At 49.1% G+C, this 4,813-nt stretch overlaps 1 protein-coding gene across 1 annotated transcript in view; it reads left to right on the top strand.

Moving 5' to 3' along the window:
* The first annotated feature begins 3,650 nt into the window (after positions 1–3,650).
* ERCC4 (ERCC excision repair 4, endonuclease catalytic subunit) overlaps positions 3,651–4,813 on the top strand; it is a 65,769-nt gene continuing 64,606 nt past the window's right edge. The window contains exon 1 of the mRNA XM_040356887.1: positions 3,651–4,437. The gene's annotated coding sequence lies outside the window, so the exon portion shown is untranslated. The remainder of the gene's footprint in view (positions 4,438–4,813) is intronic.

Here is a 4,813-nt window from a genome sequence, read left to right as displayed (position 1 = left end):
ACTTGCTTCCGAGTTCCATGCTGAGCGGCTGCGCTGTATTGTATTGTGAACACAGGAGTTGCATTTTCTCTATGAATGCAATGCACTCCCTGCATAACATGAAGTCACTTGCCCACCTCTCCAATGGGGCACAAATGGCCGAAAAATGCCTGACAGGGGTTATAACCCTCTCTTAGGTTACATTCAGGTGAGCAGGCAGGGGCAGCCTGGTGGAAAGTGCAAACAGCTTTGTATGATTGTACATCTGCTGTTCGCATGTAAAGCCTCGTACACAAACGATCTGTTTTTCCGAAGGGAATTGTGTAATGGCAGGAACTTGTCGGATAATCCGACCGCTTGTACGCTTTGTTGGCGGAATTTCCGACAACAAATGTTGGATAGCATGCTTTAAAATTTTCCGACAACAAATGTGTGATATCAGATTATTAGATTGTGTGAACACAAGTCCGTCTGAAAAAAAAAATCCAAAGTACAAACACGCATGCTCAGAAGCAATGCTGACCATAACACAACAATAGCAGAAGTTGCCCAAAGGGTGGTGCTAAAGGGCTAAAAAAACATGTAGTTTCGTATTTGTTGGCCAATAATTATTTGCCAGTTGTATGTGTAGCGCCTGTGTACTTTATGGTACCGGTGCTAGTCAAATTTAAGGGTAGATCAGAGTATAGTTAAACTCTGATCCAGATTGTTAGTGCAAAACAGGGTCTATGTCTCAGCTTGGCTGTGCTGTAGGCTTATTCTGTTGTACTGGGGTGTTCTTCCAGCCCCGGTGCTGCAGGTGACAGCAGTGGAGCCAAGGTTTGGGTGCTCTTTCCCAGCAGCCAATCAGGAGGGTTTGTCCTCGCTGTGTATGCTGGGGAGGGGTATTTATGGGACAGACACCATTGGTTCTGGTAGACATATTCGCCAGCACACCAAGGATCATTTAAAAAAACGTCCAAAATTTTTAATGCATAATAGCGATCAAAAACAGCAACGTTTCGAGGTCGCGCAGGACCTCTTCGTCAGGCAAAAGACGAAGAGGTCCTGTGCGACCTCGAAACGTTGCTGTTTTTGATCGCTATTTTGCATTGAAATTTTTGGACGTTTTTTTAAATGATCCTTGGTGTGCTGGCGAATATGTCTACATGATTTGCTTTCCGGTTCCCAGCTGGTATTCGCTTCAGCACCCTCTTTACTTATTGGCCATTTTCCAGGAAGGTGTGCAATTGGAATATTTTTAAAACCATTGGTTCTGGGTCTTCTTCGTCCACTGTGGCACCCACCTTTAGGGTGGCCACATCACGGCGCCCCGGCGTTATGGCCTACCTGGCCGGGGCGTGCGTGCCACGCGGTGTTCCTGGTTCTTGGACCATGTTGGCCCGGAGCATCTGAACAGCGACGGGAGCCCAGTGTGACTGGGTTCCCACTTTGAAGATCCCAAGCTGTACTGCTGTTTCGGTGGGGGAGTCAGACTGAGGAGCGCCATTGAGAGGCTGGCGGTCCAAAAGGGCCTAGACAAACCACCGGGGATCAAGGTAGCCGCACACTGAGGGATTGATCACCTGTCAGTCGGTACCTGGCAACAAGTTGAAGGAGATCCAGGCGTAACTTATCCAAGAGGGGATATCTACAAGAATCTAACCCAGAGAGGGCCTGTGGCAGAGGTGTCTTTCTGAGGCTCATTGAGGGGGGTCTGTGGCACAGACTATTTCCTCAAGTTCAAGTTCACCAAGGAGGATCTGTGGCAGAGACTTTATCCTACAATTGTCCGAGCGATACTCTGGCTGCCAGGTCAGTGAGAGTGGCCTGTCCAGGTACGCTAAACCCACTCCGGCGGGAGTGGCGCAGAGAAGTGTTACGCCTGGGAGCAGGACTGTTTCCCTATTATTACGCCTGCTATTCTCCCTTCTCGTCAACTTTACTTTCCCCACCACAAGTTTATTGTTTTTACCTGGCTGGGTAATAAAGAGCACAGCAAAGAGCACCTGTCGTGGACATTCCTTCACTTCTGTTTATGCACATACGCATTACTCACCCCTAGGAATTTGGAGGAGCCATGAGGTAATGTGTCACCCAAAAATCCAGCATCTCCTCCGGGGGTAATGCTACGTATGCAATACAAGTTCACGGCCAATGCCCTTTGGACAAAAGTCCTAGGCTTTGTCCGTGGAAAATTCGATCGTGTGTACCAGGCTTTAGGTTTCATGTACACGGGACGTTTTAAAAACCTCTCCTGAACGATTTAACTTGACAGATAGTAACTGATGTTTAAAAATGTCCATTGTGCCGCGTTTACATTTCGCGTTTGTATTTGCAAGTGTTTTTTACATTGAAAATAGTCAAAAATGTTTCTCCATTAAAAATGTCTGTAAATGAAACGCGGCTAACCCGAGAGTTACCGCGTTTACAAGCTGTTACAGACATTTGGCGCTTCAAATGCCTCTGAACATCCTTCCTGAACGCGTTTTTGCTTTCCAAAAAATGCTTCTAAAATAAGATGACCAGATTTTTTTAATGAAATCCAGGGAATTTTTTTTTTTACTAGTAATGGCGGCAATCAGCAACTCTTTGCCCGTCGCCACAGCCTGTCAAGTATTACTCTCCGGGCCCCGGCTACTACTGGGTGGGGAGTGGAGGAAGATCGATCACTCTGCCAGGGAAGACAAGGAGATAAGCAGGCAGGTGACTGGCCTGGACTTGAGCCAAGGCAGAATAACATGCAAATGGAGCTGAATGGGCATGCACCCGAAACTGAAGAAATATTCCCTCCGCTCCGACCAGCACATGATCATCAGAAAGGGGGACAGATAATGGAAAAAAATACACCCCCTAAGATAGCGGCGGAGCTGGGGGGTGTAATTTAGATTTTTTTTTAATTCTGCACTGACTGTTCAAATCCAATCCGGGGACAGACTTGGTCCTGGGACAGTGTCCTCAATCCGGGGACTGTTCCCTGAAACCGGGGATGTCTGGTCACCCTATTCTAAACTCAACTGCCTAGAAACGACTCTGTGTACATGGACTGATAAGATAATATAGAGGAGAGTTCAGGGGCAGCTGAACAAAAATGTACAACTGCTCCTAAACGTCCGTTTACCAGCAGCAGTGTACATGAGGTACTGCTCAGAGAGCGTGCGTCCAGGTACAGCGTATCTGTGGAGTTTCTGGTCACAGCTAGTCGGCCATTTTGAATGTGGCCCTAGCAGAGTGCAGCTGTGTCCAGACCAGGCGTTCAGCTATACTATTCACCCTGGCTAACTCATGTGTAATGGTCATTTATCCAAAATGAAAACATAAAAAGTTGCCTTATTTCCCACTTTAAACCTGCACAGTCCTTCATGTTTTTAAGTGGATTTTTGTAGCAATAAAACGTGACTTCAGTACGAGTTTTGTATACATTGCTTTATTTAATAGACATTCTCCCACACAGAGAGATATTCTGCATACTATAGAAGGAAGGTTTGATTCTTTGTACCATTATCTAGTTGAATTGTAACATAAGGGGAATGTCAGTGACAGTGTTCAGGTTGCCCACGCAGGACAATCTCCCCCTCAGGATCAGCACAGCTCTCCCCCTCATCACATTTCTACTTCTCACTGCAGGACAACGAGGAGCCTGTCACATGACGAGCCCGCCCACCCCCTTCCTACTCAGCCTCTCCTCTCACCCCGGGTTAGTTGTTTTTGTCCAACACGGGTGAGGAGGAGGAAGAGCTCTGCGCATGGCAAGATGGAAGCAGGGGAAGCCAGATACAGGGCTGACACAAGAGGACGCAGAGAGCCAGGCACAAAGTTGTGACCACAGAACAGAGGGAGCCAGGCACAGAGCTGTGATCAGAAAATGAAGCCAGGCACAGAGCTGTGATCAGAAAATGAAGCCAGGCACAGAGCTGTGATCAGAAAGCAGAGGGAGCCAGGCACAGAGCTGTGAGCAGAGAAAGCCAGGCACGGAGCTGTGATCAGAAAGCAGAGGGAGCCAGGCACAGAGCTGTGAGCAGAGAAAGCCAGGCACGGAGCTGCGATAAAAAACAGAGGGAGCCAGGCACAGAGCTGCGATCAAAAAACAGAGGGAGCCAGGCACAGAGCTGCGATCAGAAGGAGCCAGGCACAGAGCTGCGATCGGAGGGAGCCAGGCACAGAGCTGCGATCAGAGGGAGCCAGGCACAGAGCTGCGATCAGAGGGAGCCAGGCACAGAGCTGCGATCAGAGGGAGCCAGGCACAGAGCTGCGATCAGAGGGAGCCAGGCACAGAGCTGCGATCAGAGGGAGCCAGGCACAGAGCTACGGTCAGAGGAAGCCAGGCACAGAGCTACGGTCAGAGGAAGCCAAGCACAGAGCTGGGGTCAGAAAGCAGAAGGTGCCAGGCACAGAGCTGTGATCAGAAAACGGAGGGAGCCAGGCACAGAGCTGTGATCAGAAAACGGAGGGAGCCAGGCACAGAGCTGTCACACCCAGGTAATGAAGCCAGTCCTGAGCCATGTTATTCTCCATACACATTGGTATGAGCAGTGTGGAAGTTCAGCCTGGTACAGACTCCCCTCACCTACTCGGTGGTATTGGTAGGTGCTCATGGCTGGTAGGTGCCTGGTGTCAGGATAGTGACCCGCTCATTTCATGGATGTGCTGTCCCCTGGAGAACAAGTCGGCAATATCTCCCATTTCTGAAGTGGGAGAGATGATTGGTTATCTGCTTACATGTTAAAGCTGAACTCCAGGCAGATTTTTTTTAAATCCTATCAATGTAATTTATCTCTCCAAATAGAGACCCCCCCCCCCTCCCCCCCACTGAGAAGTCCCCTCTGGAAGCAGTCAGAGGGGCTCCGTCCCATTC

This window comes from Rana temporaria, chromosome 6, assembly GCF_905171775.1.
Source record: "Rana temporaria chromosome 6, aRanTem1.1, whole genome shotgun sequence".
NCBI lineage: Eukaryota > Metazoa > Chordata > Amphibia > Anura > Ranidae > Rana > Rana temporaria.
This window is presented reverse-complemented; position numbering and strand designations above follow the sequence as displayed.